General features: G+C 42.2%; 1 long non-coding RNA gene across 2 annotated transcripts in view; it reads right to left on the minus strand.

The window, feature by feature from the left end:
• Positions 1 to 13,707, minus strand: part of LOC142828050 (uncharacterized) — a 284,155-nt gene that overhangs the window by 259,499 nt on the left and 10,949 nt on the right. For both annotated transcript variants that reach the window (XR_012902978.2, XR_012902977.2), the window contains exon 2: positions 479 to 13,611. This is a non-coding gene — a long non-coding RNA (uncharacterized LOC142828050). The remainder of the gene's footprint in view (positions 1 to 478; positions 13,612 to 13,707) is intronic.

Below are 13,707 nucleotides of genomic sequence, written 5' to 3' on the forward strand. Positions count from 1 at the left end.
AAAAAAGCAAAAATAAAACTCATTTTACCACTTGTAAAAGCAGAGAAACAGGCTAGAGTGGAAATCTCCATTTATCCACGGAATGGTTTGTGTTTCCCAAAGAAAACAAAAATAAGGGAGAAGATATTTATTAGTACATCATCAACTTAAAATGTTGTGGGTCAAGGGCTATTCTAAATAGTCAAGACAAGACGTTCTATATATATGAGTTGTTGAAAGATTAAAAAAAAAAAAAAAAGAGAGAGAGAGAAAGAAATGTTTACTTCAAAAGAGATAAGGTTGCATCATCAAAAAAACCAAAACCCCCAAAATGATGATGATTCAACCACAGTCAAGTATCAACCACAGACAAGTATTAATCTATATGAAACCGATATTACTATAGTACCAAACACAGGAAAGCAATAAATTGTGCACTATTACCCAGAGGTCATACTGCTGCTGAAGGGCAAAAGGTTTCTGTGAGGGGGTCACTCACCACCGTAGCGGGGGTCCGTTGTCTGTCCCCAGAATCAGTCCATTCCGCCCGCACAGGCCTCCGCTCACGTGGCGTTTCCCCTCTGGAATCTTCTGGTCGCGTTGCTCTCTTCGCTACACTGCCCTCCGGCCGTGCCCAAGTCACTCGCTCTGAGCCCCCCTTCCGGGGGTTTGGTGTCTCTCCAGCAGGCCTGTCCGCAGGCCTAGCAGGCTGGCCGGTTGGCTGTCCGAGCACCCTGGCCCAGCCTAACTCTCTAGCCCTGCCCTAGCTCCAGAGAGCGTCCTGCTCCCTCGGCAGCCAGGCTCACACTCTTGCCGCAGGCCTAGCAGGCTGGCTGTCCAAGCGTCCTGGCCCAGCCTGACTCTCTAGCCCTGCCCTAGCCCCAGAGAGCGTCCTGCTCCCTCGGCAGCCAGGCTCACACTGCCTTGGCTGAAGCAGCCCTGCCCTTTTATAGCCCCCAGCTGGGCCTTAATTGGCCAACGCCGCCCAGCTGGGCTGAACTCCCCGGGCCTGCTCCAGGCTGAGGTTTGGCTCTTAAGGGGCCAGTACAGGGCAGCTGCCCTGTTACAGTTTCCTAGTTTCAGTTCAACTCATTTTTCTACTTTAAAATACACTGAGCCAAATTATGTACCCAACAGCCAAGTTTAAACATACCCCTTTGGCAGCAGAAGGGCATGCTGAAGGGCCAGAGGGAGTGGGCTACTGGCCAATCCAGAAGAGGACTAGGAAATGGTGAGAGGGATGAATGTAGGAACATAACTGCAGCACCCATTGACTAAAGGGGACACCTGTGACCACTGCTGCCTCTATAACCCTCTTAAAAGGGGCAGGCATCACTCCTGCCATCGCTACTAAGTTTCCCCCTTTCATTCAGCTGTTGCGCATCTTGCCAGATAGACTCCAGTGGTCACACACCAAGAAGGAAAAGGCTTTCTTCAAAAGGGGAAACCACGTGAAAGGTCTCAAAATAGCTTCCCAACTCAGATTTCTTTGCAGTTGAGCAATTTTAACAATCAGTTTTCATAAACTGCTAGAGGGCAGGGAAACCAGACACCATACGGAAGTAGGTCCATGCAAGTGGAGAGACAGAGCTCTGTGAGTGAATTACATTCAAAGGACTTGTCCTACTTCCAATAGTGGTTGCAATTAATTTCTGTGATAGAACGCTGTAAGCGCTAAGAAAGGCCCAATCGCTTTCATATCAGTCTGTGACAAGCATGAGTATGGACAGGATACTCCTCAAGTCAGTGAAGTTACACCAATGTAAACCTATTGTAACTGACACCAGAATCAAAAGTAACAAATGTTTGTTAGGAAGAGACGTAACATTTTTCTAGCTTAAATCCCCAGCTTACATCCAGTCAAGCTTTTTTCCCCCTGCCTCATTAAGTGTCTTGCTGCTGATGGATGAACTATCACAGAGAATGCAGAACCTGTTATTCTTCTCCAGACATGGCAGCTAGCAGCTAAATATAGGGTTTGAATGCATCAAACTGGATTCACTACAGGAGTAATGAGGTGTTTGTTCATAACTTGATTTCAGCCTCAGGGATTTTACAGGCCTGTAGCAACTGGTTCAAATTTCTAGAGCATTTTAGAGGACGTCTTAATATGAAGGAACTTTGGGGGTGAGGTTGAGGGGAAGCTTTTGTTATACTTGTCTCCTCTCAAATGTCCATAATATATTTAAGTTTTCATAAACAGTTAATCAGAAAGGTCACAGCTCAAAAACACTGGCCCATCATTGGAACAAAGGTCAGTGTGGACAGTACATGCTTGTAGCTGCAGCTTTCCAATATTCTTTTAGAGTTCTGTGGGAGGGAATGGTACATACACATGTTGGAGAATATCCATAATGAGTTGTGAAACCATATAATAAATTCCATGTCTCAGTCTTCAGCTGCCTTACCTGCAATCCCACCCTCTTCTCTCACTCTCCCCTGTTAACTGTGTAACATGCCTGAACTGTATTCAAACAGCAGCCACTTTAAAAGTAGCAACAACAAAAGCCAGAGAAGAGATTTCCTCTTCTTCACCCCCCCACCCGAAAAGTTCTCTGAAAACTTCCACACAGTGTGCAGCGGCAGTCAAAAAGGCAAATAGGATGCTAGGAATTATTAAGAAAGGGATACAAAATAAGACCCAGAATATCTTACTGCCCCTGTATAAAACTATGGTACGCCCACATCTTGAATACTATGTACAGATGTGATCTCCTCATCTCAAAATAGATGTTTTGGTCTTGGAAAGGGTTCAGAAAAGGGCAACTAAAATGATTAGGGGTTTGGAACAGGTCCCATATGAAGAGAGATTAAAGCGACTGGGACTTATCAGTTTAGAAAAGAGGAGACTGAGGGGGGATATGATAGAGGTATATAAAATCATGAGTGGTGTGGAGAGGACGAATAAAGAAAAGTTATTTATTAGTTCCCTAAACAGAAGAACTAGAGGACACCAAATGAAATTAATGGGTAGCAGGTTTAAAACTAATAAAAGAAAGTTCTTCTTCACACAGCATGTAGCCAACCTGTGGAACTCCTTGCCATAGGAGGCTGTGAAGTCTAGGACTATTACAGAGTTTAAGGAGAAGCTAGATAATTTCATGGAGATTAGGTCCATAAAAGGCTATTAGCCAAGGGATAGAAATGGTGTCCCTGGCCTCTGTTTGTCAGAGGCTGGAGAAGGATGGCAGGAGACAAATCGCTTGATCATTGTCTTTGGTCCACCCTCTCTGGGGCACCTGGTGCTGGCCACTGTCAGCAGACAGGCTACTGGGGTAGATGGACCTTTGGTCTGACCCATTATGGCCGTTCTTATGTACGATTTCCTCTTCTTCACACACACCACCACCCGAAAAGGTGGCATTCCCTCATTCATGTGCCATAAAAGTACATGAAGACAAACAAATCAAGGTCCAAGAAAGCGGATATTCCTGCACACCATTCTACCTATGCTCAGATAACAAATGGATCTTGCTGCACCACAGTATTTAATTTTTCCCTGCTATTGTCCAAATTGATCATTTATTGTCTAGCTTATAACGGCACCTATATTATTGTAGAGAACATGTATCTCATTTTTCATCTTGCTTTTTCTGAACAGATATATTAAAAATGTTATCCTATTTGGTCATCTGGATGGACTATATAAAATAATCATGTGAAAAAATTAGGTGCATAATTAAAGAAAACCTGTTCTCACAGTTCATTGCAATCTTTAAATCAAGACTGAATGTCTCGCTAAGCTGTTCTCTAGTTCAACCAGGTGTTATTAGATCTAACACAGGAATTACTGGAGGAGAGTCCAGGTTTATGCATGAAGTCAGACTAGATGTTCAGAATAGTCCCCTTCTGGTCTTAAAGGTCTATGAATAGAAACTATATATTAGTTATTCAGAAGGCTTAAGAGATTTCTGATTATCAAGATGATAATGTACATGTGTGTGGGACACGGACACACACACATACATACACACACAGAGGCAGTATAAAAATTCTTCCAACCATAAAGACAGTGTTTCTGGATCCGCAGCAGCAGAGGCTGAATTGTAAAATGCTACTGCAATGGCAAGTGAATTGGAGAAGATATTGGTATAATTCTAGTTTCCTTCTTCTGCAGCCTGTTAAGAAGTTCAACATCTTAAGTGTTGCCTTCAAACACTCAGATTGATAAGCAAGTTTTAGTGTTTCAGCTGAGGGTAAGCAGAAGTTAGCAAGAATGTGATAGCAGTGAATTTTCATCATATCAGCTGACAGCAATAGATAAAGTCAGTTTGGGAGTACAGCATTGGAGTGCTGGGGAGTTGATCATTTTAAAAACCAAAGCCATAGCACATAGCATTATTTAGGAGACTTCTATGGAAAATTGCTTTGGCTCGAGACTGGGAAAAAACAGGACAAAAAGCTGCTTTTTCACTGTCAACTTTAAACTTTCAGTTCCTGGTTATAAATAGTAGGCAGAATGCTCTGTAATCCTGATGGGGGCGGGGAGGTGGAGGAGGGAAGGAATGCACAATAGATGGTAGGTCTAAATTTCATTAAATGTATAGGAAAGCTGGAATTTTGCCTTTATTGGGTATATTTGCTGTTTTCCTTGTTTACCAAATCTTGAATCTGTTAGATACATCAGCGAAGAAGCCCTTTTGTACCATCAAAATAGGCCTTACCTGTGAATTAATGTTGCCTGTGCCCCACACAGAAGGATGAATTTGAGAAGCAGCGTAACACCTACACAACTCCCTAATGGTATGGCTACACTAGCCACCCTAGTTCGAACTAGGGTAACTAACGTAGTCATTTGAACTTGCAAATGAAGCCAGGGATTTAAATAGCCCGGGCTTCATTTGCATGTTCCCGGGCGCCGCCATTTTTAAATGCCTGGTAGCTCGAACTACCTGCCCGCGGCTACCCGCGGCACGGGCTAGGTGGTTCAAATTAACACTCTTAATTTGAACTACCATTGCTCCTCCTGCAATTCCACGAGGAATACCACCTAATTCGATTTAGGGGCTTTATTCCGGAATCCCGTTTCACTGCCGCATGTAGACATGGGCAGTTACTTCGGGCTAGTCAATTTCTAAAATGGTGACCAGCCGGGAACATGCAAATCAAGCGCGGGATATTTCAATCCCGGGCTTGATTTGCAATTCCAGTCGACCTCATAGCCTCCCTAGATCGATCTAGGGGGCTAGTGTAGACGTACCCACACAGAACAGAGGCAGAATCACCAGGCAGGTGAAAGTGGCCCAGCCCCAAGCCTCCCTACCTCATGTGCCCTTTAGAGAGTGTAGGGTGATGCTGAAGCTTCTCCCCAGATTTGTATGAGGAACATTGCTGCATATTCCCCTTCATCAGGGATCAAGAGTAAAGTGCACAGTTTGCTGCATTCCTGGAGAGTGCCGGGGGCATATGAACTGTGCACTTTGCTCGTGTTCCTGACAGAGACAGGAAGAGGAAGAACAAGCAGCTCTGGTACAAATCTGAGGGGAGAGGCTTTGCTCTCCCTACCCCCCCCCATCTCCACAGAGCCCCCTGCCCAGAGCCCCTCCTTACTCTCCAACCCTGACTCTTGAACACCCACAACAGCAGGACCCAGACCTGAGCCAGATAAATGTGCTAATGGGAAATTAAATACAGGAACTACAGCAGCTTGATATACTTCAGACTTGGTGCAGGTGGGTATAAACACTGGTTAAGACACTGTCAGATTCTGGCATTCTGAAATATGAAATCCAGAAAAATACAACCACACATCAGCCTGTTAATCACTGAGGTGGGAATGGCCACAGAGGGAGGGCCAGATCCTCACCTAGGGATTCAACCAGGTGTAAAAATGCAAGAGGAGAAGGAGAAGGCAAAGGATTTTCCCCAGTTCTTGCACTGGATACCACTCTCTGTGCACCAGCCTACCTAGCTGATCAGACTAGGACTGCATACTGCACCCTGCAAGTGGAAGCAGAACTACCACTCCAAGCTATGCTGCCTCCTCTCTGCCATGACTACTACCTTTGATCTCACCCACTGCCTCTCACTGCAGTATGAATCCTCCCCATCCTTCTGCCCCACGGTGGCCATTTGTTTAAAGCAGGAATCTGTCCTTAAGAGTTTTGCACTGAGAAAAGGCCATCCTCACACGGAGTCTCTTTATTTACTTTCCGTTTTGCCTTCTTCACTAAAAGAGTAAACAGACTGGGTTTCCATGCAATATGTGGAAGTACATTTTCAAGGGGTCTCAGTCTCCTACTTACAAAGGCACAGTTTTTGCAGGCTCTCTGTCTAGTACAGAAGAGGCTTGCAGGCTCTCTGTCTAGTACAGAAGGGGCAGTATTTGTGGCTAGAATTTTCAGAAGACCCTGAGGATATTAGGAACCCAGTCCCCACTGATCTTTGACAGGATTTGGTTCCCTAACTCCTGGGTCATTCAAAAAATCCCAGTCTTCATGTATAAAATTTGCATGTATTTGATTTACAAATCAGTGGAGTTGTGTGCATGTAAATACAATGATCTGCACAAACAAGTGGGAGTACATAGAAATGCAGGCTGTGTTTTGGGAATATCACCCCCACAATCTGGATCTATATCCATGACTAGGACCCATTTCTTCAGGGCTACCCAAATCTGAACAATGCAGTGACACCCCTGACTGCTTAAGCATGGTGAAGCAAGTCAATGGAAAATGAGGGGAGAGGAAAGAATAGAGCACATGATGTTTTCAAAATGGCCAATCTTCTGTTTATATAACAGATCACATCTGATATGAAAGCAGACTTTTCACCCTCTCTCTCTCTCTCTCTCTCTCTCTCTCTCTCTGTGGTTGCTTTGCAGCACAAGATAACTCTTTATTTGCTGCATACAATTAGATGGTGATAATCAAGATGTTCTGGCAGAGTGCTTACATGGCGAATAAGTATCTTGTAATTGCACGGTAGATACCTGTTATTTCTATTTTCTAAAGCTTCATGAACATTATGTGGCCATTAGATGTCTATTACATACAACTTATTTATCACTCATTGAGCAGAACTGCTAATTTGTCTGATAATGAACAATATGCAAAATATGCTCCAAAGAGCATATGACTCAAACAAACCAGACATTTGTGAGCCCAGAGTTGAGATAATCCAGGATTTTCTAGAGTTATCCTTTATTCACAATACTTTTAGTAATCTACACTGTAGATTCATTCCCATAGGCAATCAAGAAACGTATAGATCCAAAACATGGATATGAATTAAATACCTAGGCATGACATCACCTCCATAGAAACAAGCAACAGCAATAAGAGAAACAAAGCTACTTTGGGAAACTTTCAAAAAATATACAAGCCTCATGCAAAATTCCTGATTCTTCCTCCCCTTGGGAGGGGACCGCACACATGCTACCTGCAGGTAACCAACTACATGCATGCAAATCCTGCCAAGCTTAGCATATTTGCATGGAAAGTCTAGTCCTGTTGTCCCCGATAAAAAGATGCAATAAGTCATCAAGTTACAAATAGTTGAGCATTCCTGCTTGTGTGCAATCCTACCTCCTCCCTGAAGCCCGGAGCAAGATTTAATTTGGTCATTCATCAAATTAACCTTGTAAAAAACACAGTGACAGCTGTTGCAAATCTCATGGTGAGATGTAACATAGCAGTCTCTCTTCCTCAGGCATGCTATATGGACAGCCACTCAGGCCCAGCAGGGATCTGCTTCCTCTCAAGTCATGGACCTCCAGCCAGGTTACAAAGGGTCCCATCCCTTCAAAGGGGTCAGAGTCCCACAAAGGAGTAGCTCAATGACCCTAGGCCAGGCCTTCAGCCAAAAGGTCTTTATCTCAGGGGGCTTTTACTCCACCTTCCTCATTTCCAGACAAGTAGCACAGACCTGCCCTCTCCTCTGGATTCCAGTCCAAGCAGCTGAAGTCCACTTCCAGACTTAGACTCCTAGCAGCATCCACTCCCTATCTTAACCTGCTTTTAAGCTCTTTTCTCTAACCACTTTCTCGTTCACTCCTCTCAAAAATCTCCACTCATTCCTGGCTCTGCAGAGTTGTTTGTGGCTCTTTTATTGAGCAACACCACACAGAGCTTTCTCCCTAGACTCAGCCCTCATGTGGCTCTCCAAAGTTTTCTCTGAGTCTATGACTCTATGATCTTTCCTACAAAACCCAACTGCTGGGTCTCAAACATCTTATCTTTTTCTCACAGCTCACCATGGATGCCTATTCCACCCAAGTGACTTCCTACATCCTTTATCAGAGCTCCTTTTCCTAAAGAGACTCCTAAACCCTACTCTTCTCATGCCTACACTCTAAAATCCATTCTCTATTAGTCAGCCTTGCTTCTCGCAGCTGGGACTCAACCTCAGTTCAGCCAGGTATCTCCTCCTCATCTAAGCCTAATTCTAAATGGGTCCTGGTCACCCTTCACATGCAACTGGGAGGACTAATTGTTTTCTCACTTCAGTTAACTCTTTCTTTACCTGGGTAGGTTACACACAATATCACACTCCTACTAAAATCAGCCTGTAGAGATTATAGTTTTGCCCAAAGGTGGTGCCATGAAATTCTTTGGCTCTATAAACCCACTAAGGTTCAACTGCAATGACTTAGGGAAATGGGGTTGAGGTATATGTGGTTTCACTTCTCTCAGTTTTGGCTGGTATTTACCAATTTATCCCCCTTCCTCCCTAATTCACAATGCATACAGTAGGAGATAATATGGCTTTATTGTATACCAATGATTAAATTCTACTCTCTAGAAGCTCCACCCTGAGCATATGAGTAGTCAAAATCATTATAAGCCCTTCCTCATGTAATGTACTATGTGACATGTGAGGCCTATAGTTACCACTGATAGATCTGCACTTATCAAATATATGCTAAGAGACCACTAATAGCTAGAACCATTTTGGGTCTGAATCTTATAGTGATTTATAGCCTGTGCATCCCCATAGATGTTAGTGGGGCTGTATAGGATATAAACTACACATTTTGAGTTAGATTTTAAGCACCTTCAATACATTCAAAGTGTCTATTTTCAGCTGTCAACGGGTTTTATTAGGTTTTATTTTAACCTGAGTTTATGCAGAATGTCACATTATTTAGGATCATCATAGCATTAAACATATATATATATATATATTCATGCAGGAAGAACAGGGTCACAGCAGTTATGGCCAAAGAGTGCTCTGTGATTGATTACCACAGATTAACCACCCCCATCTCCACCAGGAAGTTATATATTACAAAAAAGCCAAACTTAATCTAATTTGTTTGGGATTTATTGTCACCTCATAATTATTGTCATCGAGGATTTGATTGCCAAAAGAAAGCTGTGCCATATTTTCTGGCATTACAGATATTTACTAAGAAGAAGATTTACCCCGTGTTGCTTGGTTCCTTAACTCCGTTAATTTTTGGGTTTTGAAAAATAAAATGAAAATGTACATCTTCATTTAAAACAGTGCTCTGAAGAGGAACTGAGGATGAGGGGTTCAGTATGCAGGCTTCCCCAGGGAGAGAGGACTAACTCAGCCCACTCTCATCACAGCAGCTGAGAAGCACCTGTCTCCAGCTCCAGAAAGCACAGCCAGGGGAGGGATGCATGTCCTCCAACTGGGGCAGGTCCAGGTTAATCTGCCCCTTGTACTCCCCAGCCAGAATGAGGAATGCTGTAAAATTTGTACTTTCTCCTTGCTCCCTGACAAAGTAGAACAGCCAGAAATGTACCAGTATGAATGGGGGTGAGGGGTGTTCATCCCTTTCTCAGTCCTCTCTAAAGGGCTCCTGGGAGGGTGGGAGGCAAGATGCTGGGGCATTCCTGGATGTGAGAGAGGGGAGGGCACCCCCACCCAATGATTAACTTTGTAATTCCTAAAAGGTAAGAAAAATGAACATGCTATAGTACGTGTCCCTTTTTGTAAATTTAGTAAATTCAGTCAGATCAAAGAACATGGCAATTATTTGGCAAGTTAATGGAGAATTCTACATGCTTGTTAGAGTCTTCAATGGTTTCAAATTGCGGTGCTCTGAATAATGCCATCTACAGTATTGTAGTAGTACACTTAATGAGGTCAGGCTGTTATGCCTTTCCTGGAGATGTAACACTTAGAATAACTGGAGATATTACATGGATATTTTTAATGCACTGGGCAATATGGTGGCAAACTGTATTGCAGTTCCCTGGGCTTCCTCAGATTGCTGCCTGCTGGCACAATTAGTAAAATTTATCTGTGGAAAATACAAAAAAAAATTCTCAATCAGGATTTGAAATGTAGAGGTACAGGGCAGATTATTGTAATCAACGCAGGGGTAACCTGAAGGTCACCTCAAGTATCTCAGGTGTATAGAGACTGCCAAGTGCTTTGTACATCACAGGTAAGTCCAGAGCCTAGTACTTAGGTATGGCCTTTAGCTAAGAGCAACCCCCTGTTAACGTGATATAGCCAAAATGGGGATCTCAGAAAGAGCAAGCACTGTTTTCCTTAACCACAGATACTGATACGTGTCTGGCCCTTGCACATGAGGGGCAATGTCCTTAAGCTGCCTTCCTGTGTACCTACATTACAGTCTGCTTACATCTGACCTTGGATGAGCACCAAGAATTCTACACATTTTCACAGTCAGAATTGTATATACTGACTAAAATTTTCAAAAGTGCCTAGGGGATTTAGGAGTTTAAATACAATTTTCAGAAGTGAGAGAGCCAGATTTGTAAATGCCTAAATATCCTATAGGTACCTCATGGGATTTTCAAAAGTACCTAAGCAGGTTAGGCCCTTAACTCCCACTGAAAGTAAATGGGGCTTACATCATCTATGAAAATAAGTCTTAAGGTCTCATAGGCATTATCCTCTATAAATAGTGACTATGCTGACAGGATTCTGAACCAGGTTATGCATTATTCATTTTTTGCTTCCAAGTCAGCACCTGCTTTTCAGAGTTATTTCAGTTTATCATGTACATATTCTAACTAGAGATGTGTACAAGCTGCAAAGTTTAGGTCCAACGCTTAAGGGAACTTTATGCTTGGGGGCTTGCTACTGCACATAACAGAATTAAAGGAAACTTCCAAAGATATAAAATTGCATCTTAAGGATGTGATTTTTCAAAAGCATTCAAGGCTACGTCCGTTCCCATTGACATTAGTGGTAAAGCAGAGCTAGGTCAATGCTGAGCCCTTTTGAAAACCCACATCCTATAGATAGTGCTAAGATACTAATTAAGAGACTGTACATTGAAGCTCAAACTTGCCCTGTTTCTGTTGCTTTGTCCTGTTCCCCTGCACAGTGGTGTGACTTCAAGATTTTATTTAAGGAAAATACTATTTCCTGTCTTTCCTTTCTAATTTTGTCTCAAACTTCAGATTATTTATCTGCATTATCTATTTTTCACCACTGAGTCTGTGATGACAAGTTCTCCTCTTATCCTATGATCTTTGTCCTTGTTTTCATGCAGGCCAGCATGGACCATGCAGGGTTAGCAAACAGAGGAAAAGAATTCTTGGCTAGACTACCCTCCTGGCATTCATGTTCCTTTGAGTCACACCTTGTTTTGATAGTAAGGACTCTGATTCCTTGTACATGACTGTGTGTGAGGTTTTTGTAAACTTTTTGATACTGGTGGGTAAAGAATATTTTGCTAATACAGGTATATGTTCTCCTGCTCATAAGGATTTGTTTAGGCTCTGCACATATCCTTTTATAGATTTTGTTTTCTGTGAATGTCTGAGCAATGAGACTTTACAGATGAAATTACTTATTCAATGGAAGTTGTAAAAACATATTTGTGACTGTTAGGGTACGTCTAGACTACAGGGTTTTGTTGACAGAAGTTTTGTCGACAGATACTGTCGACAAAGCTTCTGTCGACAAAGAGCGTCTAGACTACATTCAGTTCTGTCGACAAAGCAAGCTGCTTTTTCGACAAAACCCTGTAGTCTAGACACAACCCTATATGCAATAACACCTTCTGTCGACAGAACTCTGTCGACAAAAGGCGTTATGCCTCGTAAAATGAGGTTTACCAGCGTCGACAAAACTGCTGAGTTCTGTCGACGTTATGTCAACAGAACTCAGCGGAAGTGTAGACGCAGGTATAGTTTTGTCGACAAAAGTCCACTTTTGTCGACAAAACTCTGTAGTCTAGACACACCCTTAGTGCACAGTTATTGTAGCTGAACTGAACTTACTGTTGGAAAATCGTGTCTTGTCATCAACAAACTGAAAACTGGGAAATTTGGGGGTTTGGCCAAAAATGAACACTTCTAGCTTTTCTAATCTTGCAGAGGGAAGATTGAAAATTTCCCCAGACAACTTTTCCCTCACAAAGTTTCTCTGAAAATTTTTGACCAAACATATTTATTTATTTTGACTTTTAATATAAAGGGACATTGTGGCACTGCACAGAAAAAGAGACATGGAAACAGGCACCCTATCATAAAACCTTGGCATTTAATTCAGACATGACACAACAAATGATAGTGATTAAAAAGGAAGGAAGGGAAGAGGATTACAATAATAAGAAAACATTGATGTCATAGGTAACACAATGGAAGTCAGCTTTTAGAAAGACCTAAAGAAGAAAGGTAGCTTGGTGATCAGTCTTGACAAGGGGCTTCCATGTATAAACTAAATGTAAGTTTTCCATATGCAAGTATTCATGTCAGAAATGCCTATGTACTTAGCCAGTGAACAGAAAGCATACATTTATAGGTCTCTCATGTGTGAGATTCACACACACAGATGCCACTCTAAAGAGGCCTTAAAATGGGGATAAATATCTTTTAGCTCCATGTGACTTGTGTCACAACCACAAGTTGACATCTCATCTCAACATCTGAATCTGTAGTCAGTCCATATAAAAGATATATTTTAAAATATATTTGGTAAATAAGATCTAACAAAGAATACATTCTCTTTGGGAATGGGACTGCTGTTACCCTTGAGGTGGGCCACAGTACCTAGCACTCTGTGGGTTATGCTGGAACACAAATAAATTAATGATCATCTGCGGAAAATTTGGTCTGCTCCTGAATATTCCAAAGGCCAATAGAGTAGCTTGTGTCAAATAGATACATTTTTATCATTTTTCTCCAACCTAGTTTCTGTACACAATGCAGTATACATTTATTATTTCAAAAGTTGTCTCTTCATGTCACCATAACTTCCTTAAGTAAATCTGTATATTGGACTCTGGTCTTCCCACATCCTGACCAGTGCAAACTAGAGCCATGCAATCAATTCTGACTATAAGACAAGCAGCCAATGACATGGAATTTAAATTAACTCCATTAAAGAATGTATATTTTGTTCCACACATTAATGTACTATCATCTTTTCTTGTAACTAGACACCAGATTTTCTTTTACATGAATCAAGGCATGAAGACATAACAGACTGTAATACAATTTGTGTTAAATACAATTCATGTTATGTAATTATTACTGCATTTTGTAAAGTACCATAGTGAACCATACTGCTTGGAGTTGGCCTTCCAAATGTCCTTGGCTGCTTAGCATACATTTCAGAGCCAAACCAGGGGCATTCTTGGCTTTAGTTAAATTTGTCTTAGTCCATTCCAGCACATCCCAGTTAGCAGTTCCCTCGAGCACTGAGTTTTCTTTGTGAATCGGGTGAAAAACAGGATATCTGCAAATAAGAAGTCACAACGTCTTATTGTGAGCCTACAGTACATATGTCATTTCTATATGGATGTGATCCAGCATGCTTACCTGGCCTTCCAAT

The sequence above is a fragment of the Pelodiscus sinensis genome, chromosome 3, assembly GCF_052426305.1.
Source record: "Pelodiscus sinensis isolate ZL-2025 chromosome 3, ASM5242630v1, whole genome shotgun sequence".
Lineage (NCBI taxonomy): Eukaryota > Metazoa > Chordata > Testudines > Trionychidae > Pelodiscus > Pelodiscus sinensis.